Genomic DNA, 27,152 nt, shown 5'->3' on the forward strand with positions numbered 1-27,152 from the left:
GGCACGTGGGCTCAGTAGTTGTGGCTTGTGGGCTCTAGAGCGCAGTCTCAGTAGTTGTGGCACACGGGCTTAGTTGCTCTGTGGCATGTGGGATCTTCCTGGACCAGGGCTCAAACCTGCGTCCCCTGCATTGGCAGGTGGATTCTTAACCACTGCGCCACCAGGGAAGTCCCTGTTTTGCTTTGTTTTTAATCCTGTTTGTAATTCCTTAAGTTTCCTGGATTGGTGCCTTTTATCAGTTCTGTAATTCTCAGCCATGGTGAGATATTTTCTTTCCTTTTCAGACTCCAATTAAAGCTATGTTAAATGTTATTTTCTCCTCCATGTCTCTCTTTTGCTTTTTTTAAAAATAAATTTATTTTATTTATTATTTTTGGCTGTGTTGGGTCTTCGTTGCTGTGCGCGGGCTTTCTCTAGTTGCGTTGAGAGGGGGCTGCTCTTCCTTGCGGTGTGTGGGCTTCTCACTGCAGTGGCTTCTCTTGTTGCGGAGCACAGGCTCTAGGCCCGCAGGCTTCAGTAGTTGTGGCTTGTGGGCTCTAGAGCGCAGCCTCAGTAATTGTGGCACACGGGCTTAGTTGCTACGTGGCATGTGGGGTCTTCCTGGACCGAGGCTCGAACCCATGTCCCCTGCATTGGCAGGCAGATTCCTAACCACTGCGCCACCAGGAAAGCCCCTCCTCCATGTCTGTTAACTTCCCTTCTGTATTTTCCACTTTTTTCCTGTGCTGTGTTCTTCTGGTCTATCTTCTAGTCTATAAATTCTCTTTTCACTTGTTCCTTTTCTTAAGAGAAGAGAATTTCAGTAATCATCTTCTCATTTCTACAAGTTTTGTTCTTCAGATCTGCTAGGTCATTATTTTGTACTTTTCTGTTTCATGCACATGCTTTCACACTTGTATGTGATGTCTTTAAAATATATTAAATTTGGTTAATTTTAAATCTGCTTGCGATCATTTCTGGAACTGAACTCTTTACAAGTTGGTCTCTGCTGATTCTTGCTCCTTTTTTCCTCCATTTTTTGGACTACATATTCATTGTTCTCGAAGATTGTTTGTGGAGTTTCTTTGAGTCCTAGGGTCGAAGTACTTTCCTCCAGAGAGGATTTTCCTTTACTTCCACAAGGAGTCTTTGGGAAATACCAGTCTGGGACCACCTTAAAGCAAATTCATAACTTGAACTTTCTGGGACCACCATGATGATGTGAATCCAGCCTGCAACTCTATATCAGGGCTGGTCTGTGGCCACAACTTTTTAAGGACAGTTTTATTTCTCTCCCCCCACCTCTGCCTTGTTCTGTTTAGCTTCAAGGCCACCTTCCCAATAGTCCATTGGGACTATAGGAGCAGGTTCACTTCTGGCTCACCTTTACCCTGAGGATGTTACTTTTGGAGGGGGTGGGTGGTCTCAGCTTAATGTGCAGAGGGTCTCATATTAGCCTTTTCACCTGGGAGGGCCTTCCCTGAGTTCCCGCCTCCTCATCCCATGAAGCTACCCAAACCCAAGTTCAAGTTTGCCCAGCTCAGCAGGTGACCTCAGGGCAATAGTAGCATCAGTGCTCCCTTACCCAGCTGACCTCTCTGGCTTCCTACTTTCCCTTAGAATTTGGCATGGTAGTTCCTTACTTTCTTGTCACCTCATGTTGCTTTTTTTCTTTTTTAAATTTTAAAGACATTACCTTTTTAGAGCAGGTTTAGGTTCACAGCAAAATTGAGAGGAAGGTACAGAGATTTCCCATCTACCCCCTGCCCCACCCATGCATAGTCTCCCCCATTCTCAGCATCCTCCACCAAAATTGGACATTTGTTAAAACTGATGAACCTACATTGGTCCATCACATTATAATCATCCAAAGTCCATACTTTACATTAGGGTTAACTATTGGTGTTGTACATTCCATGCTCATGTTTCTTTTCAGGAGATATTTGTTATATTTATCATTTGTAGTTTTTAGCAGGAGATTTGGCCCAAATAAGATGGGAATTGGAAATCTAGTTAAAGTTTTAAAGCATAATTTTAATATCTAGTAGGAAGGAAACTAACATTTAATGACTTCCTTACTCTGTGCCAGGTGCTGTGCTAGGTCTTTCTGTATAATTTCTCACTTAATCCTCAACAATTTTATGAATTAAGTGATGATAGCCCCATTTTACAGCTAAGAAAACTGAGGCCCAGAAAGACTCACGTACAAAAGATAGTATGTGGCAAAATCTGAATTCTATCCCAATGTTTCTTGATCCAAATTTTGATCTCTTTGTACCATACCAAACTGCCTCATATTTTTTGAGCATCTACTGGATATTAGCTCTGAGGATATATTTGAGAAGTGCCTGACACATAGTGGATGTTCAAAAATATTTGTTGAATGAATGAATGATCCAGACAAAGTTCATAGGCTTGTGATCTACTGGGGAACACAATTTACTAGGGGATGCAAACATGTAAATACACTGAGTGCAATTTGATGTGGTAAGTGGCAGAGATATGAGCTGAGTGCTATGAGAGCACAGAATAAAGAATTCTCTTTAGTAATTTTTCAGATTATAAGTAGAGGCTATGGCAGCAGATGAGTCTGGAGAGACAAGCGGGATTCAGATCCTGAAGGGCCTTGTTACCACTTTATCTGTCAGATTGAGTATCCGTGACGGTGGTTGAAATGCTTTCCATGGGCAGATTTAACCCTTACAGCACTCTGTTATGATTTCTACAGTATAGGTTCGGAAACCAAGACACTGAGAGGTTAAGCAACTCGGCCAAGGTCACACAGGCCAGCACATGTCATTCCTGAGCTTTCAACCTAGCCAGTTTGACTGTGGAGTCTTTAACCCCTATGCTGTGCTGCTTCTATTAGTATGTTTCACGCACATACCTCTGTACCAGTACATGCTCTACTAGCTGCATTTTATTTCTCTGTATGTTTATACCATCTTTCATTTAACTGTACTGATAGACATTTTTGGTTGTTTCTATGTTTTTGCAATTATGGACAGTATTGTGGTGAGCAGTACTTACTTTCCATCCCAAGCTGATTCTGATACACCGCCTCAGGATCACTCGTACCGTCTTCTTTATCATCACTGTACTAAATGATCTCTAAATTTCCTTCAGGTCTATCACTCTCAATTCTGAGATTTGTCGTAATCTAGGAGTCCTGCATGTTGTAGATGACTCAACATGGTAATTGACAAGGCTCATTTGTACTCATTCTCTGAAGATTGAAGGCCTGGGTGACATAATAGCTAGTATTTAGGCTTTCTATGCCAAGCACTGCACCAAGTACTTTACATACATTATTCTGTTTAATCCTCTCAAAAATCTTATGGACAATCCTATTATTGTCCCCAATTTTAAAAAGGGGAAACTGAGACTCAAAGAGGTTAAATGACTTGTCTGTGATCATATAGCTAGTAAATGGCTGTCTGATTGCAAAGTTCATATTGTTAACCCTTATCTTAGTTTGCTAGGGCTGCTGTAACAAAGTACCACAAAATGGGTGTCTTAAAACAACAAAAATTTATTGTCTCAGAGTTTTGGAGACTAGAAGTCCAAGATGAACGTGGCAGCAGAAGTGCTTGTTCCTTCTGAGGGCTCTGAGGGAGAATCTGTTCCATGCCTCTCTCCTAGATTCTAGTGATGGCCAGCAGTCCTCGGCTTGTGGCTGCATCCCTCCATTCTCCTCCTCTGTCTTTACATGGCCTTCTGCCTGTGTGTTTCTCTCTCTACATGGCCTTTTCCTCTTTTTATGAAGACTCTGGTTATATTGGATTAGAGCCCACCCGAATGGCCTCATTCATCTTAAATTGATTTTTGTCTTACAGAGACCCTATTCCAAATAAGGTCACATTCACAGGTACAGTGGGTTAGGACTTAAGCCTGTCTTTTGTGGGGGGGACACAGTCCAACCCATCACAACTCTTATACAAAAACTGCCCCCCAAATCCTTATGGAAAAATAGTCCCTCACTCTCCCTTAACCACTGGTTCTCAAAGTGTGTTCCAGGACCAGGAGCATCAGCTTGTTAGACATACAGAATCTCAGGCTTCACCCTAGGCCCAGCAAGTCAGAATCTGCATTTTAACAAGATCCCTGGGCAATTTGTATAAACTTTCAAGTTTATGAAGAATTGACTAAGATAATTATCTTCAGATATAGTTGTGGCTACTAGGGAGTGAACTAATGAATACTTGGCTGGTAGAGAGAGTTTCACTCCGTTTTTATCTGTTTGATGCTTCTGATTATAAATGTAGATATATCCTCATTATACAAAATTTCTAAGTACAGAAAAATCTAAAGAAGTAGAGGAAAAATTATTGCCTATAATCTCCCTACTCAGAGGCTCCACAGTTAACATTCTGAAACACATCTTCCTTCTCTTTTTTCTTGCTTCATTACTTTTACCATAAATAAAGCCCAAACTCATTCTGCGGTACCGGGCCTCTCACTGTTGTGGCCTCTCCCGTTGCGGAGCACAGGCTCCGGACGCGCAGGCCCAGCGGCCATGGCTCACGGGCCCAGCCGCTCCGCGGCATGTGGGATCCTCCCGGACCAGGGCACGAACCCGTGTCCCCTGCATCGGCAGGCAGACCCTCAACCACTGCGCCACCAGGGAAGCCCAAGACCAAACTCTTGATAGGCTTAAACTTTAAGTACTGATAACACTTTATTAGTTTATTTGTATTACTTCATAGTTTTGTGTGGTTAAAAATCCAGCGATGCATGCATTTGTGAATTTTACATTTGCACTATTATTCCTTTGTAACAACTATTTAAAACTGTAGAATTAACTAACATCTTAATTTTAGGCCAGATGCTCAGGGCTGCAGTTTTTATCTTATAAAAACACATTTACACTTCAGTATGCTTAATTTATAGCTTGATTTTTAAGAAGTAACATATCCCATTTTCATTCCGTGATTAGATTTTATATTTTTTAGTTTGTAGGAAAAGTTCAAACTTCTTTCAAATTTCTTTATCTTTCTGCAGTCTGAATTCAACAAAAGTAATACTTTCTACCTCTTCAGCCATGTCGATATTACCATTACATATCACGGGGAAAGTGAAACAAATTGGGGTATTGTAAGATTGGTTATTGCTAGACTTGATCCCAAAAGGTAATTATAGAATCTCTTTCTAATTAGTTCCATTAATTTAAAAATTAATTCAAAATGTAGAAGATCTCACCAGAATTTTTATTTTTAGGATACATGTGTGATATAACCTTAGACATAAAGTTTGAAAAATCAAATAGGCAGGGACTTCCCCTAGTGGTGCAGTGGTTAAGAATCCACCTACCAATGCAGGGGACACAGGTTCCATCCCTGCTCCGGGAAGATCCCACATGCTGCGGAGCAATTAAGCCCGTGCGCCACAACTACTGAGCCTGTGCTCTAGAGCCCACGAGCCACAACTACTGAGCCCATGTGCCACAACTACTGAAGCCTGTGCGCTCTAGGGCCCGCGTGCCACAACTACTGAGCCCGTATGCTGCAACTACTGAAGCCCGTGCACCTAGAGCCTGTGCTCCACAACGAGAGAAACCACTGCAGTGAGAAGCCCATGCTCTGCAACAAGAGTAGCCCCCGCTCGCCACAACTAAAGAAAGCCTGCACGCAGCAATGGAGACCCAACGCAGCCAAAAATTAAAAAAAGAAAAATCAAATAGGCAATTTTATTCCATTTAACCTATAGTAAGCATCTGAATAACATGTAATGTGAAGAAGAACTGACAGATCTGGAAGAGAATTGACTTATTGAGGGTATCTTAACTCTCTTCTTTAGTTGCTGCCATATGACAAAGAGATTAGATTAAGATTTGTGTTTCTTCAGAGGACAATTCTAGTACCAGTGTAGTCTATTAGGCAGGTATCAGCTGGGTATAAGGAAGAATCTGCTAGCAATTAGAGCTCTCTAACATTTGAATAAGCAACCTCAAGAATTAGTGAGTAGTTAATCCCTACACGTTTGTAGGAAGCGCCTAGATGACCCAGCTCTTTGAGATTTCATAATTAGGCACCCAGCATAGTGTCTGGTCCCTAGTAAGTGAGTGTCTGGTCCCTAGTAAGTGAGTGCTTAATGAATTGTAAAGGGCAATTCTGTATTGGGTAAGAGACTGGACAGGTGATCTTTAATGTTCCAACTTTAAGATTCTTTGAAACTGTAGGATAAGAGTAGTACTCTTCAATTAAAAGAGATAGAGGGGGAATATATCATACAGTGTATCAAATCATGATCCATATGGGCAAAATATTATAAAACCTGAAATATTAGGATGGGAAAAGTGATCCTTTGAAACTTATGTGAAGTATATTAAAGGAGGTAAGTGTGGTATGGTTTTCTGAACACAGAGCAAGGAATTTGGAAATTTGGTTTTTTGTCTCATCTCTGCTGGTTCCATTTTGGAAGTCAACCCTAAGTTCATCGAGATGAATCAGACTTCATTGTTTTTAAGCCTACTGGCCTATTTTACTTTAGCCAAGGTTGTTCCATCTGTCACAGCTGATGGCCAAAGGGAAAGAATAGTTAGAGAATGTACTGTGCCAAGCTTTTGACCATGGGTAGGTTAACTTGATCTCTCATAGGTTTAAATTTCCTCATCTGCAATAGGAGAGGCTGAATTAGGAGTTTTTAATATAGATACGGATGCATCAAACCCAATTTTTATTTTATTTTATTTTTTTAATATTTTAAATTTTTATTTGTTTATTATGAGTGATATTTAGCATTGTTTTACATGTTTATAAACTATCTGTATCTGTTCCCAGTTTTTATTGATGTGTATGTTTTTGGGCAAAGGCGTCCGTACATTTCATTAGATAAACAGACCCCAAAAGATGAAGAACACTGGTACTTTCCAACTCTGATTTATCTTAGTAAAAAGATATTCTTTTTAAATTAGTGGCTACGTTAAAAATTTTTGAAGATTTATTTCATAAGGTGTTGCAGACAGGAAATAAAAGAAGGATTAAAAGGATCAGGACATATTTATGAATAAGGGGTAAATAGAGCTACTAAGAGAGGCCAGGGAATACTAACCAAGAGCAACCGCCCATGTTTCTTTGTGTCTGTCACTTCTGATATCTGGAAACAGAATTTTAGGTTGATGGGCTGTGAGGTCTGACTCAGGATGGCTACTCATGTTGAAAGTCATTTGGGTAGAAAGGTAGTAAACATACAAAGTATGATACAGGAAGCTAATCTCATCAGCTATATGAAAATCACATTTAATGCTTATAATCACATCTCATATTCTCAGGCTCGGATAGAGTAAAAAAGCCAAGAAAATCACTTTCCAGAGCTGCATTTATTCTATACTGCCCATAGTAATAGCTTATGTATGCATGCAATAAAAGTTTAATCACAGTAAAGCTCATTTATTTGAGCCCCCTGAGAATGACTGTGTTAAAATTCATCTTTTTCAGAATTAGGCAATAGACGTGGTCATAGACGTGAGTTAGGCCTAATGGTTTTCTGGGTCTAGAGTCTTGTGTTTTCTTTCAGGTTCTGTACTTTGTTAATTTCCCTGATGGTTGCTATAACTGATCATCTCTTTTTCCTTAAAACACCCGCCGCATTTGGCTCTTGGGTAACCACTTTCATGGTTTTCTCCTGTTTTACTGGTTGCTCATCAGTCTTTTCATTTCTCCAACCTATTTTTTTTTCATTTTTGGCCTCACCACACAGCTTTTGGGATTTTAGTTCCCCGACTGAACCTGGGCCCTTGGCAGTGAGGGCATGGAGTCCTAACCGCTGGACAGCCAGGGAATTCCCTCATTTCTCCAACCTCTTAATGTCGGAGGGCCCCAGGACTCAGTCTTTGAGCTTTGCCTCTTCTTTATTTATACTCACACCTTGGCGATCTTACCCTGTCTCATCACATCAGATACCTCAATGACGCTTAGGTCTCTAGACTTGTATATCTGGCTGTTTACTTGACCCGTCCACTTGGATGTCTAGTAGGCATTTCCAACTTAACATGTTTCCAAAAGAACTTCTAATCTTCCCTTCAAATCTGCTTCTCCTGTTGTCTTCTGCATCTTAGTAAATGGCAACTACATCCTTCTAGTTGCTCAGGCATCGCCCTTGATTCCTCTTTATCATTCTTCACTTATACCCTATGTCTAGTCCAACCCTTTGGCAGATCATGGGCTTGAATTTTTTTTTTGGCTGCATCACGCGGCTTGCAGGATCCTAGTTCCCTGACCAGGGATCGAACCCGAGTCCACAGCAGTGAAAGCCCTGTGTCTTAACCACTGGACAGCCAGTGAATTCCCCATGTGGCTCTATTTTTAAAATATTTTCAGAATCCACCACTTCTCATCACCTTCACCACTATCAGCTGGTCCAAGACATGGTTATATCTCACATGGATTGTTGCAAAAACCTAGTTGGTCTCCTTGCTGCCAGACTTGTCTTCTCACAGTCTGTTCCCAGTACAGCATTCAGAGCATTCCTTTTTAAATTTCAACTCGTGTGAATCCTCTGCTCAGAGCCTTCCAGTGACTTCCCGTCTTAGAGTAAAAGTCAAAGTTCTGAAAGTGGCTTGTAAGGCCTTATACAACCGATATATAAGGCCAGTGGTTAAAAATAGGGCTTCTACCTTGATTAGAGATCTTAGCACAATTTTTGCTGCATAATCTCTCATATGAAATGCAGAGCTTTCCTGTACTGGGTTCAGGACCCATACTTAAACAGTGAACCTGGATACGCATTATCATGCAGTAATTTAATTTTTCTCTTTAATGTTAAGTTTTGATCTGTAGCATTAACAATGATTATTTCTCTAATTCATAGCTGTTTTAAATTGTATTTTTGCTTTAAGTAGAATGCATTCATCCTACAAACACATATAATATAAGGGCACATTATGTACCAGACAGTAGGGTTACAGGAATGAATAAAGAGGCACACACCAATAAGCTTTGCAATCGTGAGCGAGTGGTTTTATTGTGCATATACACGTACAGATAACAATCCCATAAGGGTTACATATTATTCTTTAGACAGAAGCCAAGGGGTAAACCGTATGTTGAGTAAATAATTCAAAATGGAAGCATCATGGTTTCTCCTTGTGATTTTCTATCACCCTTTATTCCTCTTTTACTTTTCAAGTGACAGAAGAGTCTCTATTTCTGACCAGGCATTTGCCAGTCCTGTCTAGTTTCAAACTTCTCTAGTTTTTGTTTTCCATCTTCTGGTTTTAGTAATCATTCTCTTTTTCAAACACAAAAGCTTCACACAGATTATATACTCAGTACCTTTCATCATTAAGCATGGCATTTTACACACAGTAGGCCCTCAAATCTCTGGGTGCTTATAAACATGATTTCTGCATCATCTATTTGATTTTCTAACTATAGCTAAGGTTACAAGATAGTTTTCTGTTTTAGTATATAGAAAGGGGGATGCAATAAAAGATGAAAAATAAAGCCATTTGCTAATAGAAGGATTTAAAAAAAATCTATCCACAGGCAAAGAGAAGGTTCTTAAGTATTGTGTTTTGGGCAGTATACTGAGTCTTATTTGTGTGTTAGGGACATTTAGAAACAAAAATATTTTAAATCGTAAAGAGTTTTAAATGCAGAATATAATGAAAGGCCTATTCTTTTTTCAGCCTTCTATTGTTAACGTGCCTGAAGAGCCATGAATCAGAAATTTACGATGTCAGTTTGGTATAAAAATTCCTTTCCCTTCCTTTTCCCCCTCTCTTTTATTAACTATAAACATTCAGATGAAAACCACCTAACTTGTGATGGACCCCCCTATGGAAATTCCTGGAGAATATACAGATAAGTTGAATGTAACCTACACTTACTCTGTGAAATTTGAAGTAAGTATTCCATGCCATCATCTTATTTTTTTCCCAAATCAAGTATATAAATATCATATATTTCATTAGTATTAAAACCTTAATTTGCGTCAATTTAAAGTTGTGTAACACAGCTTAGGAGCCCAAGAAAGTAGGTAAGTTCTTTATGTTAAAACTATTCAAAAGACAATAATTACAGGAATTGCTGTATTCAATCTACTACATTTCAGGTACCTTGCCCAGTACTTTACTTTCTCATACTTCATACTGAGGTTTGAATGAGGTACATGGGTAACCAGAGGGGTGCAGTGAGACCTTCAAGGAAGAATATCTTGTGGAAGAGACACAACCTATTGTAGTGAAAAGGGATGACATATTGGACATTTGGACTGACCTACAGTTCAAATTGGGGCTTGGCCACTTACTAAGCTGCATGAGCATAGGCAAGTCATGTGATCTCTGAGGCTTGAGTTCTTCTCATGTCATTTCATCCTCATTTTCAGAATATATAAAGCCCTTAGCATGACACAGAGTAGGTCCTCAACATATAACATTCATTATTATTTGTACATCTGGAATTTTTCCTTTTTTAAATAGCTATTTTTATAAAGATGGTATGTATTTTTGGTAAATAGATAGATAGGTAGATAGACAGATTGACTGTTAACATTCTGGTGAACAATGTATCAGCTCTTCGAAGCGTTTTCCAAAGAGTTTTCCGTAAACTAGTTCTTTCATATTTTATTTATTTTAGCTTGGTATTTTAAAAGGTGTTATGTGCAAAAGGGATCTATGATGAGGTTACTTTGGATAATGCTAGGTTAAACAATGTTAAAACAATGGCTTTATGAGTATCCAGTATGTTAAAAAGCATTGTGAAGTTTCAAAAGATGATTGTAATATGCAGCATTTCATAGACCATGGCAAGAACTCATGGGGATATAATTTTCTGTAGAATATATAAGGAAAACACTGCATGTGGTGCTAAAATGTGTACATCTTTGTACAAATGGGATATTACATGTGCTATTTCCACTTAATGTGTATGTCATGGACATCTTTCCAGGTCAATAAATGCAGAGTCACAGCCTTCTTTTTATTGACTACATAGTATATTTAACATACAGGCTGTAATTGACTTATTTAGTGCCATATTGATAAAAACAACCCAAATGTCTAATTTTTAATTATTATAAACAATGCTTTAATGAGCATCCTTACTTTTTTTTGTTTTGTTTTGTTTTTGTTTTTGTTTTGCGGTACGCGGGCCTCTCACCGCTGCGGCCTCTCCCGCTGTGGAGCACAGGCTCCGGACGCGCAGGCCCAGCGGCCATGGCTCACGGGCCCAGCCACTCCGCGGCCCATGGGATCCTCCCGGACCGGGGCACGAACCCGTGTCGCCTGCATCGGCAGGCGGACTCGCAACCACTGCGCCACCAGGGAAGCCCATCCTTACTTTTTTATTTGTCTGACTATCTCCTAGACTAAAATTCCTAGAAGTAGGATTATTTAGGTAACAGGGTGTGCACATTTTGATAATACCTTACCAAATTCTTTTGCAGAAAAGTTGCTAGGCCTGAAGATCTGCTGTTTCCTCACACACTCAGCAATACTAGGTTTTTGTCAGTTTTAAAAATCGTGCTTCAGAATTTTAATTCTGTGAGTATAACAAAGGGAGGTAGATTCATACTAGGCACACTCCTAAGGATCCAATATATAAACCAGAACACCAATTTTGTAATTTATGCGAAAGAATATAAATGTCTAGTGGACCACACCATTCATGTCAGCTGGTTAGCCCATCTGCTTATAATAAAGATATATGAGAAAGCAAATATAAATAGAATAGAATAAATAGAAAGTTTCTTGGTGAGTATAGGACCCCAGAGCAAAAGTAAGAGAGTATTAGAAGATGATATTCAGGTGTACTAGTGCTATGCTTGCCCATGGACCAGGTACCTGGTTCATATTCATGGGTCAGGTACTCTTAGCCTTGGACAGTATTAGAGGTGCTTCTCCAGAAGATGAACTTTGGAGCTTTCCTTTCATAGGGAAACCTTTTTATGACTATGTAGATATATGTATTTCTCTTTATAGTTTTTAAAGGTTATGCATCATATTTTTGATTCAGCTTTCATTATACTTGATTTTATATAAGGCTTATTTCTTATGGCTTTAGATTTGATTTCCTGAGACAAAACCCTAATCACCTTATTTGGGATTAGGTCTCAAATCTCTTTGAACACTTACAAATTGTGCTTGGTTTGTGTCATTTCTATAGATGGCCTGACAGCCATTATAACACGATTCTTCCTAATCTCATTCTGAAAGCAATTCCAGTTTGGGGATGCCTTGCTTTTGTCCCTATGTATCACCTATAAAATGTTATCTCCATTTTATAAATGAGGATCCTGAAGCCCAGTGAGCTGAAGTAATTTTCTCTGGATCGTAGCTAGCAGGAGGTGGAAGTGATATTCAAACTCAGGTCTGTTTGGCCCCAAACTCATAGTTTTTCCACTATTCCATTCTGGCTTTCTATATTAAAGGTCTATTATATTTTCTGCCTACAGAGTTACTGTAAAGAAAATGAGAAACGTTTATGTTAGAAATGTGTGTGTGCGTACTTTGAATCATCCAGCTAGAGGTCAGGCTTACTTGATCCTATATCCTGCAGTTTACCCAAAGTACAATTGGTGAAAACAGGCAATTTACTAGTCCAATAAGTATAGTCCAGCCTTCTAATCTCTGGATGAAACACAGAAGTGTAATCTGGGGAAAGGAATGAAATACACCCTGAAGAAATTAAAATAACCTTTCCCCAGTGATTGAGAATAGTATTCTAAGTCTAACCTGTTATCAGAAGTTGATTGAAGAGCTGAAACCCTTATACATTTTTATCACTTATCAGTTGGCTATTAAAATTTTAAGTATAGGATGGTAACTAGACTTATGGTGGTGATCATTTTGAAATGTATAGAAATATTGAATCACTATGTTGTGTAACAAGAACTAACATAGAGTTGTAGGTCAATTATACTTCAAAAACAAACAAACAAACAAACTCATAGAAAAAGAGATCAGATTTGTGGTGACCAGAGGCAGGGGATGGGGGGAGGGGGGAATCACATGACGATGGTCAAAAGGTACTAGGGATGTAATGTACACCATGATAAATATAATTAACACTGTACGTTATATATGAAAGTTGTTGGGAGTAGATCCTAAGAGTTCTGATCACAAGGAAAACATATATATTTTTTTTTCTTTAATTTTGTATCTATAGTATACGAGATGATGGATGTTCACTAAACCTATTGTGGTCGTCATTTCATGATGTATGTGAGTCAAATCATTACGCTGGACACCTTAAACTTATACAGTGCTGTATGTCAGTTATATCTCAATAAAACTGGAAGAAAAAAATAGCAAAATTTAAGTGTAGGAACGCTTATGTTTACAGTAAAAGCCAAGGGAAGGCACATCTAAATTGAAGTTTAGATTCATGCCAGGAGCCTGCATGGTATGGTGTTAGTGGTCTACCTGCCTGTCAGGAAGTAACTGTGGCAGTCAGAAGAGCTGAAGTACAAGTTCAGATGCAGCTATACCAAATGGGGGTTTTGGGGAATTGCCTTATTTGAGGTTAGGTCTCAACTCCTTGTTCTTTAAGTTTCCTTAATCCTGGGAGGTATTCCAGAAGAGGAGCTTTTCCTTTCCCATTGAAACTCATTTAGGGTGCTTAGAAGGCTCTTGGCTTCCAGACGTGGTACAGTGGAAAGAACCAGACACACCCAAGGTTTGAATCCTGGTTTTGACATTTCCTAGCTGTGTGAACTTCGGTAGGTTACACTGAGCCTATATTTCCTGATCTGTAAAATGGGGCTAAAATAGTTACCTCACGTGACTGCTGTCAGAGATAAGTGAGCTAACATATAAAATATTTAGCTAGCCCGTAGTAGACACACAATGTTTCCTATCCCTTCTCTCAGATACAGGAGCACCTGATTTACTAACGTTTTATACGAGAGTAGCTCATGTATGCAGAGTGCACTTACACAGTGAGAACGCACCAAGCCACAATATTCTTTTTTTTTTCTCTTTAATTTCTTTTAACCACAATATTCTTTACCTGAACGCCAGAAAGTTGCTGTTATAGTTGTGGGGAGGGCTCCAGGAAGAGTGGTGATGGATATCTCTGATGGTGCTGTTTCTTTATTTTCTGTCTTGAGTTTAGGTTGAATTTTTTTTTTTTTTTTTTTACCCAGTGATAATCGTACACGTCAACATTTCTCAAAGTGCATTCCCAAGAATACTAGTCAAATAAGTTTGGAAAATGCTACTTTCTACTGTCTCCTTTCTTAGCTTCACAAAGCACATTAATGTTTAAAAGTCTCCTAATAAAGAAACCTTTGACTGAGTCTAACTCAGCATTTTATAATCGTCTTCGACTATGGAGTACCATTCTGAAGTAACATTTATATCCCGCTGCAGATTCCACATTGTGTACCCTAGGTGTACATGGTTGTTGTGTCTTATAGTAGCTTACAAAATCCTATTGAACTAGAAATTTTTATTTTTAATTTTTTTAAATTAGAAAAATTTTTATTGAAGTATAGTTGATTTACAATATCGTGTAAGTTTCAGGTGTACAGCACAGTGATTCAGTTATACATATATATATATATATATATATATTCTTTTTTAGATTCTTTTCCCTTATAGATTCTTTTCCCTTACTGCATGATGGTGAGTATAGTTCCCTGTGCTATACAGTAGGTCCTTGTCAGTTATCTATTAAAAAGAAAAAAAAAAAAAGAACCTTCAGAAGGAACCATCCCTTGCCAACTCCTGGATTTTGGACTTCTAGCTTCTAGAACTGTGAGAGAATAAACTTCTGTTGTTTTAAGTAAAAAAAAAAAATTATAGTAGTTATTCATGTTCATTGTAGAAAATATAGAAAAATCACAAAATGTCAATAAAAGTCATTTAGACTACTACCACGTGCTGAGAACTACCATGAAAATTTTTGTGTATGTAATTAAGAGTGATAATTCGAAATCAGACAGCTGGGTGCAGGTTTTTTTCCGCTAGTTGGCGGCAAGCGGGGGCTACTCTTCTTTGCAGTGTGCGGGCTTCTCACTGCGGTGGCTTCTCTTGTTGCGGAGCACAGGCTCTAGGTGCACGGGCTTCAGTAGTTGTGGCACGTGGGCTCAGTCGTTGTGGCTCACGGGCTCTAGAGCGCAGGCTCAGTAGTTGTGGCACACGGGCTTAGTTGCTCCACTGCATGTGGGATCTTCCCCGAGCAGAGTTTGAACCCATATCCCCTGCACTGGCAAGCGGATTCTTAACCACTGTGCCACCAGGGAAGCCCATATATAGTGTCTGTATAGCACTTTTTTGATAAAGAAATATCTTACATTCTTCTTTCTTGAACTAAGTCTTTGAAATCTGGTGTGTGTTTTACACTTAGAGCTGATCTCACTTAGGACCGACCACGTTTCAAGTGCTGAATAGCCATGTGTGCCTAGCTGCTGCCATCTTGGCAAAGATCTAGACCTCCACATTTTCAGGGACTGTCCCCTTTGGTCTGTGCTTCTACTTGTTTTTCACCTTCTGTTGCTTCTCACTCTCAATACAGAAAATCCCACCAGGTCCTGTGACATGGATTGATCCCAGGCGCCTGGCTGGGTGAACTACAGTCTCTCACCCTCCTGCAGACTGCAGAAGCCTTCCACAAAGACAGTCTCGGGCTAGGGGAGGGGTAGGTGTGATCCTGACACAGGAATGGGGCGGGGCTGGGGGGCCTGGCTGGAGAAGCTGAACACGTCAAACGACTTACAGATGTCAGTGCCATACAGCAGCAATGGCGCCTGAGCCACCTGGGTTGCGATCTCCATCCTCCTGCGCCGCCTCTCCCACCTTAGTGCAGCCACCTGCAAACTGCTGTTAGGATGCAGAGCTTGTGGTCATCGGCCGAGTTGTTGGCCTGAGCCCCTGGTCAGGCAGCTACTGGCCACAGAAAGGTTCAGAGGCAAATATAGCAATTTTTAGTTATAAAAGTTTTGTCTTTTTGCTTTTTAATTGAACATCTTATGTACTTTATGTTTTCAGAAAATAATACATGTTCCCAAGTGGGTACAAAGTTTGGTGTTTATATAACAATTTTGTTCAGAAGTTATTGAAGGATGGGACCATAAAGATTAACATTTGAGTGAAGACCTTTTATTCATCCATTTATATAACAAATATTTATTGAGGGCCTATTATGTGCCTAGCATGGGAATTTTTATAAAGTACCTAGTTTAACTATTATTCACAATAGTCCTCTGAAGGCAGGTACTATTTTAAATCTCCATTTTATAGACTATAGAACTGAGACTCATAGAGATAAAGTTACTTGCCCAAGGTCACAAATGTAAAGGATTGTAAGTCTAGATTAGCTTGACTACAGAATCCAGGCTTCTAACACAGTCTCTTTAATACATCGTGTGAGTTTAGAATGGGAAGGAGTTATGGTGGGTGAATGGACCAAGAAGACTTTATAAGAGAGAGGCCTTTAGCTAGTCCTTGAAGGATGCTGAGGATAATTTGGATAGAAGGGGTAGAAGTGTGCAAGGCATTCTGGGAAGGCCTATAAACTGAGTTAAAAGACCTGGCATTTAGGAATCTGGAGAGGAGCCTGAGGAAGGGCTTCTCAGGTAAGAATGTACATGCTGTATGTGGGGAACAGTGAATAGACCTGTCTGATTGAAACAAAACTTTTTTCATTTGTTTGTTCATTCAGCAACAGGCAGTAAATGCACTCCACGTGCCAGGTGTTAAGCCCTGGGGTATATAAAGGCCAAAAAGATTCAGTCTAGTACCCCAGACTTTAATTGTTTATATAGTATTGGTAGAAAGGTTAGAAAGATAGGTTTGGGCCAGATTTTGAATGGCTAAAGTATTTCTATTCACCATATTTTACTTTAGAAACTTAACTGTTTTTATACCACCAACCAAAGATTTTTTGGTTTCACTCTAATCACATTAATTTTAGCTATGTATCTACGTATGTGAGTTATATAAGCTTTAGTTGTGGACTAGCTTGGGACCCTAGCCACATATATAGTTGTGGTTTTTTTTTTTGCAAAATGCATTCCTGATTTTCAGGCACCATAGACCAATAACTGAATTGAGAATCAGAGAATTTTGGTGCTGGTTTGCTTCAAACTCATACTGTGACCTTGAGCAAGTTCATTTTCCTTTCTGGACTTCAGTTTCTGCCTAGTGAAGTGAGGGAATGGAGCTGGATCAGTAGTTCTCAACCCTATCAAACCGATGTCCTCTTTTAATAACAAATGTTTTATCATTCTCCCTTTACTATTGTAAAATTATATTAATAGATACTAGATAATTAAACCTGACTTACACATAGTTTCAATAGGCATCAATATAGCACCCTAACTATAATATAAAGGAGAAATAAAGATAAATTAGTTTTTAATAAAATAATGTATGTTTCAGTATATATTTCAATCATTGTCAGATGCATGCACCTATGTGTATAATCATTGTAAACATGACATCTACGAATGCATATGGCTATGAGAATTGTACATTGATGTCTCAAATATCACATCTTTCTAAAGGATGCCATGATTTTCTCAAATGTTGATCAATTTTGGTGAAGTTTCAAGCCAAACATAGTACCATTTTCCCTCAATTTACATGGTAGTTGCATTGCTGGGGGAAAAATCAATGTATATTAAAACTATGTAAAAATACTTTATCTGTAAAATGAAGTTAGAATCTAGGCGCAGATAATCATAAGCAGTTTTTCACTCACATGAATGTTGGATGGGGCTTTTAGAAGTTCTTCTCAATTCTTTGTGTGGGTCTCCTGGTGCCAAGCAGGACGTCTGGCCTTCTATTCAATACTATGCTGCTGAATACCAGTAGCATCCCCACACCTTTTCATTATGCCCCCTAGAGGGTGCTGCTTCCCCTGTTGAAAACAGCTAGACTAAAAGAAGCTGTAGTTACCCGCCAGCTTGATTCTTTGATTCCCTGCCCGTATTTTTACCGAGTGAAACCCATCATGTGCTGTGTCCTGAATCAAGAATTCTCGTCTATATTTCTATATTTGCTTCTTGTGACTTCATTATAAATAGCATTAAAGACCTGCTTACCTTGTATGCATTTATGACAATTGCTATGTCTTATAAAAGATTTTGAAACTCTGGGATGTAGAATAATTCATTAATTTTAAATGTATTAAAAAAATGGGTTCCACCATTTAGTTATCTTTTTGCATTTGTCTCAAATGTACCTTAGGATTTTGAAACGATTGATTTTCTTATGGAGGAGCAGTATGTGTTGTGGACTGTTATTTCCAGCAGGTGGCAATGTTTGGTGCAAAAACTACTTGATTTAACAACTGCGGATTTTCTAGGCTCTCTTTGTATTTAAAAGCCAAACTTCATAGTGCATATTTGAAAGTTTCTCTCCTTTTTTTTACATTTTATTTTTCTTCCAGTTTTACTGAGATATAATAGATACACAGCACTGTATGAGTTTAAGGTGTACAGCGTAATGATTTGACTTATGTCATGAAATGATGACCACAGTAAGTTTAGTGAACATCCATCATCTCATATAGACGCAAAATTAAAGAAATAAAAAAACAATGCTTTTTCCTTGTGATGAGAACTCTTGGGATTTACTCTCTTTAAAAGCTTTCATACATAACATACAGCAGTGTCGATTCTATTGATCATGTTGGACATTACATCCCTGGTTCTTATTTATCTTATAACTGCAAGTTTGTACCTTTTGACTGCCTTCACGTAATTCTCCCTCTCCCCATTCTCCGCCTCTGGTAACCACAAATCTGATCTCTTTTTCTATGGGTTTATTTGTTTGTTTTTGAAGTAAAATTGATCTACAACGCTATGTTAGTTCCTGTTACACAACATAGTGATCCAATATTTCTATCCATTTTAAAATGATCACCATGATAAGTCTAGTTACCATCTGTCACCATACAAAGGTATTACATAATCATTGACTATGTTACTCACCCTGTACATTTCATACTCGTGATTCATTTATTTTGCAACTGGAAGTTTGTGCCTCTTAATTTCCCTCACTTATTTCACTCCTTTTTATTTACTTTATTTTTTGGCTGCGTTGGGTCTTCGTTGCTGTGTGCGGGCTTTCTCTAGTTGCGGCGAGCGGGGGCTACTCTTTATTGTGGTGCTCGGGCTTCTCATTGCGGTGGCTTCTCTTGTTGCGGAGCATGGGCTCTAGGTGCGTGGGCTTCAGTAGTTGTGGCACGTGGGCTCAGTAGTTGCGGTACATGGGCTCAGCTTCTCCACGGCCTGTGGGATCTTCCCGGACCAGGGCTCGAACCCATGTCCCCTGCATTGGCAGGTGGATTCTTTTTCTTTTAATTTTTAAATTTTATTAAACACATATATATTTTTAAATTTTATTTTATTTATTTATTTGGCTGTGTTGGGTCTTCGTTGCTCCGTGTGGGCTTTCTCTGGTTGGCGGTGAGTGGGGGCTACTCTTCGTTGTGGTGTGCAGGCTTCTCATTGCGGTGGCTTCTCTTGTTGTGGAGCACAGGCTCTAGGCGCGCGAGCTTCATTAGTTGTGGTGCATGGACTCAGTAGTTGTGGCTTCTAGGCTCTAGAATGCAGGCTCAGTAGTTGTGGTGCACGGGCTTAGTTGCTTCACAGCATGTGGGATCTTCCCGGACCAGGGCTCGAACCGTGTCCCCTGAATTGGCAGGCGGATTGTTAACTACTGTGCCACCAGGGAAGCCCCTTCACTCCTTTTTAAAAGGCTTAATATGAGTTTACTTGCTTACGGTGATGGACAGTCTGGTGAAGAGATGCATGCAATTCAAATTTTGAAAAATTAAGTCACATTTTAGTATAGGAACAATATTTTAATAAAATGGCTAAGATGAATCCTTTCATACAATGAGTATTTATCTCTGGATTTGTCAGTTCTATAAATTCAGAGTTTCTTATAGGTTTTAAAAAAATAGTTTATTTCAAAACAATTTCATACTACAGAAAAATTGCTAGAATAACACAAAGAACTCCCGTAGTTCTGTTAACCAGACATCCCAATTGTTAACATTTTACTTCATTTGCTCCATTGTTCACTCTTCTTTGTGTGTGTCCATTATCATTAGTCTTTCTGTGAATCTTTTGAGAGCTAGATGTTGTCTCATTACCCCTATACCCTCCAGAGTATCTTTCCCTAAAACAAGGTCACCCTCCTATATAACTAGCATACAACCATGCAAACCAGGAATCAATATTGGCATTACATTACCATCTGATTCACATTCATCCATTCAGATTTCACCAGCTGGCCAACAATGTCACTTTTCTCCTTTCTGGTTCACTATCCTATCCAGGATTACATGTTATGTTTAGTTTTTGATCTCCTCCAAACTGGGCCAGTTCTTTAGTCTTTTCTTGTGTTTCATATTCTTGAAATTTTTTTAAAAAATTATTTATTTTTTATTTATTTATTTTTGGCTGTGTTGGATCTTCATTGCTGTGTGTGGGCTTTCTCTAGTTGTGGCGAAAGGAGGCTACTCATCGTTGCGGTGTGCGGACTTCTCATTGTGGTGGCTTCTCTTGTTGCGGAGCACAGGCTCTAGGCGCACAGGCTTCAGTAGTTGTGGCACGAAGGCTCAGTAGTTGTGGCTCAAGGGCTCTAGAGCACAGGCTTCAGTAGCTGTGGCACGTGGACTCAGTAGTTGTGGCTCACGGGCTCTAGAGCGTAGGCTCAGTAGTGAGGTCCACGGGCTTAGTTGCTCCACGGCATGTGGAATCTTCCCGGACCAGGGCTCGAACTCGTGTCCCCTGCATTGGCAGGCAGATTCTTAACCACTGCGCCACCAGGGAAGTCCCTCTTAAAATTTTTGAAGAGTACAGACCTTACAGTCTGTAGGATGACCATCAACCTGGGTCTGTCTGATGGTTCTTCATGACCAGGCTCAGGCCATGGATTCTCGACAGGAAGACCACAAAAGTGATAGCTCACATCAGTAGACACATAATGTCAACCTGACCTTTCATGGATAATGTTAACCATGATCACCAGGTCATCAGGTGTCAACTAAAATCCATTGTTCAATTAAAACCCATCATTTCAGTTTTTTTTAAAGCAGTGTATATTGGCTTGCTTCATACCCACCCCCAAACTTCAGAAAAAACACTTAAAGATACCTAATTTTAAATAATAAGTCATTTCAAACATAACTTGGTAAACTTGTACCAGTGTTTTCCTTTTTCTAAGAGCATGCCATTAATTTAAGGGGTAATAATACTGCATTAATGGTTTAAATGTTTACTGGGGATTATCATTTAAGATCATTTATTGGGGATATTTTATAAGAAAGCTATTGAAAGGTTGAGTTTGACTGCACACCAGCAGAAACAGCTGGTGATTATATTTTCTTGTGTTTTGTTCTGTACTGAGCACTACAGTATTAAAACAACTTTTATAAATTCATTGCTAAAATATTTCAAAATGCTTAACATACAAAAATGTAAAATATTAAAATATTCTATAAGAAATAATGACTGAAATTGAATACTGTTTTCTAATTAAACAAAATACCTTAATAATAAACCTATTTGCAGGAGGTGGATTTTGTGTGTTGCAGTGATGCAAGTTGTCTTTTAGTTCAAATGCTGAGTTCAATTTAAATAATAATATTGGTAATACTTGTATGTGGTGAAGACTGCAAACCATATAGAAAATGTATAAGTAAAATTCTCCCTTCCTTTAGTACCCTCCCCCCAATTTCTAGTCTCTCGCTCCAAAAGTATAACCATTATTTTTTCTTCCAGAAAAATGTCTGCATCTACAAAATATGAATATAATTTTGTGGGGGGAATGGAATCTTGCTGTACATAACTTGTCTTACCATATACTTTTCACCTTTCTTTTTTCGCTTAATGCTATTTCATAGACATATTGTCACCTATAGATGCACATCATACCTTTTAATGGTTACGTAGTATTCCTTAGCATGGATTACCACAGTTTATTTATTCCCATTCTGATGGGAATTTTTGGTTGTTTCTACGTTTTTAAATTTACACACAAAAGTACAGTGACATTACGTATACCTTTGTAAGCATGGTATGAAGTTGCAATTAAGATGAAAATGTGGTCTGGACAAAAGGAAATGAAGTATGGGGTGGATTTAGGGTTACAGAAAAATAGTAGCGAAAAGGTGCTATTTCTGGTGAACAGCAGTAAGCTAAAATTATTTTTTTCCTAGTCCCTTTCTGAAATGAGGTAGAGTATCAGTAAATTAAAAAATGATAAAAATATCAGGCTAGATTGCATGATTCCATGAAGTTAGCAGTAAAGAAATAGAGAAAGTACAGGCACAATAACTTTCTGCCTGTTTTAGGATTATAACCAGTAAAAAGTCAGTTAAAGTTTGGTCATGTGATTTTGTATTTTTGTTTTTAGGAAAACAAACATATCGAGTGGGGTTCTAGATGGGATTATATTTTGGAGTCCATGTCTCATACCAGCATTCAGTGGTTTAGGTAAGCACTTTATGAAATAAAGAATAAGTAGCTTCCCGGTAGGAAATGTATACAAACACACACACACACACACATACATATATGTATTTTAAAAATTATTTTGTCACCAGAGATGATCTTTTTTTCCTTTTAGTTTTATTGAGATATAATTGACATACGGTACTGTATGAGTTTAAAGTACTGTATGATTTGACTTACATTGATGACCACAGTAAGTTTAGTGAACATCTATCATCTCCTATAGATACAAAATTAAAGAAATAGAAAAAGATTTTTTCCTCGTGATGAAAACTCTTAGGATTTACTGTTTAACAACTTTCATACATAACGTACAGCAGTGTTAATTATATTAACCATGTTGTACATTATATCCCTAGTACTTCATCTTATAACTGCAAGTTTGTACCTTTTGACCACCTTCATCCAGTTCCCCCTCCCCCCACCCCCATCCAAGATGATCTTGAGTGACATTTTTTCTTCTCTGTGGCTAATTTCCCTTCTCCTTCCTCTCCCCCACATCTCCACATATGCAAAGAGAAAGAAAAAAGGAAAATCTGTTTTAAATATACTAATGTTTATGCTGAGGGGAAGGAGAAGGCTGAGATGTCCTAGAGATAAGATGTCTGCACGTAAAGAGTAGTCCATGCTGGGAAGTAGGCAGGATAGGGCTGTGGCAGTGGACACTGTGCAAAAGATGGAATGAAAACAGGAGAGACGCTTTCATTTGTGGGGTCAAAGTCTGAGCAAACTAGAGTGTAAGAGAAAGGAGTAACCAGCTGGGGTGGAGGAAAGTCAGGATGTCATGAAAGACTGGGAAGAGAGCAGAGAAAGATGAACAGATTGAGAAACCAAAACATTGCAAGTGGTCAAGGCAGGTCATATAGACGAGAGGACTGTGTTGAGATAATGTCTGTGAGTGAAGGTGGATTCATTCTCCACATATTCTTTTTCATCCCTATTAGGGTGCCAAGCACTAGGAGAGGCTCTCAGACATGGCGGTGCATAAGGCCAACAGGCTTCTGCTCGCAGGAAGCTTATATTCTAGTGGATTCAGAGTGAAGGGACTTGATTCCTCAGGAATCAACAGGACAGACCACAGAGTTAGGAGTCCTTCATGACTGTGGAAGGAGTAGTTTCAACATGAAATCGAAGGATGGACCAACTGAGAACGTGATGATTGGGGCTGTCATAAAGCGCTGACAAGAGTAGGATCTTCAGTTAGTAACTTAGGAGACTGATCAGAGAAGCCGACGAGAAATAGGTGAACCTGTGTATGTAGTATTTTTTCCCCGTTATCCTCATATCCTATAATAAACCAGTTTTGGATGGAAGAAGACTATAAAGATAAAGATGAAAGTAAGGAAAGGTGTGATTCTATGAGTATGGTCTTCTGAGGTGATGATTTTCCTTATATGCCATTGCCTTTATTTTAAAAAAATTTTATTTTATTGAAGTATAGTTGATTTACAGTGCTATTGCCTTTAAAGTGAGAATAGCACCCCCTTCTCCTCCTGTTTCTATCCTTATTCTTCCTTCTCCTCTACCTCCTTCTCCTCCTCATTATTATTATCATACTGTAGCTTTTCTAGAAAATCTTCTCTTTGGGCAATAGTCCAGGTCCCATTTTGTCACACCACCCAGAACTCTCTTCAGATAAACTTTATTTACTTATTATTTCTTTAAAGATTTACTTATCATTTATTTTATTTATTATTGGCTGCATTGTGTCTTGGTTGTGGCACATGGGATCTTCATTGAGGCATGCGGGATCTTTTGTTGTGGTCTTCTGTCTAGTTGCGGTGTGCGGGTTTTCTCTTCTTTAGTTGTGGTGCATGGACTCCAGAGTGCGTAGGCTCTGTAGTTTGCGGCACACAGGCTCTCTAGTTGAGGCGCACGAGCTCAGTAGTTGTGGTACGTGGGCTTAGTTGCTCCACGACATGTGGGATCTTAGTTCCCTGACCAGGGATGGAACCCACATCCCCTGCATTGTAAGGCGGATTCTTTACTGCTGGACCACCAGGGAAGTCCCTGGATAAAATTTATTTAAATGCTTTCTTTAAAGGGGTTGTGAAAGCAAAGGGCATCCAGATAGATTGTGGGGCTAATCTCTAGTAGTATTAATATTTATAATGTAACAATAAATGTACTTTAGTTTCTGTCTCAAGCTAATTTACTTATGACATTTAACAGATATTTTAGACATTATCTTAATGGCATTTTTCTAAAACAGTGCTGGCCTTTTCATAGATTCTGGTGAAACTTTTTTGATGTGTCTGGATTTGTCTGGGCAGTGGGATGGCAGAAGGTCTTGATTTTGATTTGGGCATAGATTTTAAGATTCAGTTTTGGAAACAGTATGTAAGAGATGGTAGGTAAGTGGTCCATGGGGTCTTTACCCTGAAGCTTGATAAAGACTTGATAGAGTTAAAAGCCTTAGTCCATCAGCTAAGAAGTCAGTCAGTCAGTCATCAATTCAACATTGATTCCTGAACTTCCATTCTCAGTTTCATGTTCTGGAACTACGTCTGTGTTCCTGATCTTATTCATTTCCCCTTGTTTCTTTTTGGGAATGTACTCTTACAAAGTTCTAAAATAACCTTAAGAATAGTGTTGCTTCTACTGATTTTTTTTTTTTGTTGTTGCGGTACGCAGGCCTCTCACTGTTGTGGCCTCTCCCGCTGCGGAGCACAGGCTCCGGACGCGCAGGCTCAGCGGCCATGGCTCACGGGCCCAGCCGCTCCGTGGCATTTGGGATCTTCCCGGACCAGGGCACGAACCTGCGTCCCCTGCATCGGCAGGCGGACTCTCAACCACTGCGCCACCAGGGAAGCCCTGATAGAGTTTTGTTTTAAAAAAAATTATTTATTTGTTTTTGGCTGCGTTGAGTCTTCGTTGCTGTTCGCGGGCTTTCTCTGGTTGCGGCGAGCAGGGGCTACTCTTTGTTGCGGTGCGCAGGCTTCTCATTGCGGTGGCTTCTCTTGTTGCGGAGCACGGGCTCTAGGCACACGGGCGTCAGTAGTTGTGACTCACGGGCTCTAGAGCACAGGCTCAGTAGTTGTGGTGCATGGGCTTAGTTGCTCCGTGGCATATGGGAATCTTCCCGAACCAGGGCTCGAACCCGTGTCTCCTGCACTGGCAGGCGGATTCTTAACCACTGCGCCATCAGGGAAGCCCCTTGTGATAGAGCTTTAAGTTCATTTAATATATTGATGTATTCAGCCTTTGATCCACATTTAACCTTAGAAAACTGATCGACATAATGATAATTTGAATGTCTTTCTTTTACGTGTGCACACATTTTCTTTTTAGTATTCAAATAAGAAACTTGAGATTTAACTTCTCTTTTTCCTTCTTTATGTTTTCTAGTATTATGAATTCCATTGTTATTGCTGTCTTCTTATCTGGAATGGTGGCTATGATCATATTAAGGACTCTCCATAAAGATATTATCAGATATAATTAGATGAGTTTTCCCGTAAGTAAAAATGTACATATTTGATTCAGCAAATATTTGAGTGCCTGCTTTGCCCAGTTCTCAATGTTATATTTCTACTTAGAGTATAACACCTTGAATACAATGCATTTTGATGTCTAGTAATTTTGCATATTATGCTGAATCAAAGTACAGAGTGTTGTGTTGATTCTTAAAAAGTACAGGTAAGTTTATTAGAGAGTTATTTGCTATCAACTCTTTGGTTATATTCCTTTTCATGTTTCTGACCTTTCAAAATATCATTATTTAAGATTTTCATTAATTTGCAGCATGAGATAAGTATATGAAACACTGCAAAATACTACAATTTAGGGTAAATTTAGTTTTATCGATTTATACTGTTTTGACTCTTGTAATCATTTGTGTATTGATGAACGTTTAATTTCTATAGAATTGGTTGAATCTTTTTTTTAAAATTTATTTATTTATTTTTGGCTGCGTTGGTCTTTGTTGCAGTGCGCGGGCTTCTCACTGTGGTGGCTTCTCTTGTTGTGAAGCACGGGCTCTAGGCACGCAGGCTTCAGTAGTTGTGGCACACGGGCTTAGTTGCTCCGCAGCATGTGGGATCTTCCCGGACCAGGGATTGAACCCTTGTCCCCTGCATCGACAGGCGGATTCTTAACGACTGTGCCACCAGGAAGTCCCTTGGTTGAATCTTTTATGTATGTTAAATCGTGTTGCTTTCTTCATGAAAATCAAGCCAGTTGTGTCCTTTATATAATTAACACACTCCCTCCAATGCAAAACTTAAGGGAAGGGAATAGCTCATTTGTATGGCAGAGTCACATACCTGCCAGAGACCTAATGTATCCAAAATGAGCCATTGGTTTCCAGCTAGTCTGTCTCTAGAGGAAAATTCATTTTTCTCTAACTTTCAGAGCTCTTGTAACTTTCTGTCCTAGTAACTCCCGTGTTTATTAAAGACTTTCTCATATGCAGGAAGACGCCCAGAAGGAATTTGGTTGGAAGCTGGTTCATGGGGATGTATTCAGACCTCCATGGAGTGGAATGTTGCTGTCAGTTTTCCTGGGTCAAGAACACAAGTTTTGATTATGACATTTATTACTTTATGTGAGTAATCTCAGATCAATATGTGTCTTCTTCAACATTCTTAGTGAGCTGCTAACATGTTAAACTTTGATTCATGTGTACAAAAGAACCTTGAAAATTCTACCCTAAAGTTTAAGGAAATGTGTGTTTTATAGTACTTATATTTCTTTCTTCTCAAATTAAGGATATGAGTCTGAATATGTTCCTATATCAAGGAACTTTCATAGCTTCTTCA

The 27,152-nt window shown here is 39.1% G+C and overlaps 1 pseudogene across 1 annotated transcript in view; it reads left to right on the forward strand.

Annotated features, from left to right (window-relative positions):
* The window catches only part of LOC307180664 (transmembrane 9 superfamily member 2-like), a 101,539-nt pseudogene that overhangs the window by 24,032 nt on the left and 50,355 nt on the right, over positions 1-27,152 (forward strand). The window contains exons 7-11 of the transcript in view: positions 4,981-5,108; positions 9,711-9,823; positions 22,295-22,374; positions 25,741-25,849; positions 26,807-26,938. The product of the transcript in view is annotated as a transmembrane 9 superfamily member 2-like (transcript). The remainder of the gene's footprint in view (positions 1-4,980; positions 5,109-9,710; positions 9,824-22,294; positions 22,375-25,740; positions 25,850-26,806; positions 26,939-27,152) is intronic.

Source organism: Stenella coeruleoalba (genome assembly GCF_951394435.1).
Source record: "Stenella coeruleoalba genome assembly, chromosome: X".
NCBI lineage: Eukaryota > Metazoa > Chordata > Mammalia > Artiodactyla > Delphinidae > Stenella > Stenella coeruleoalba.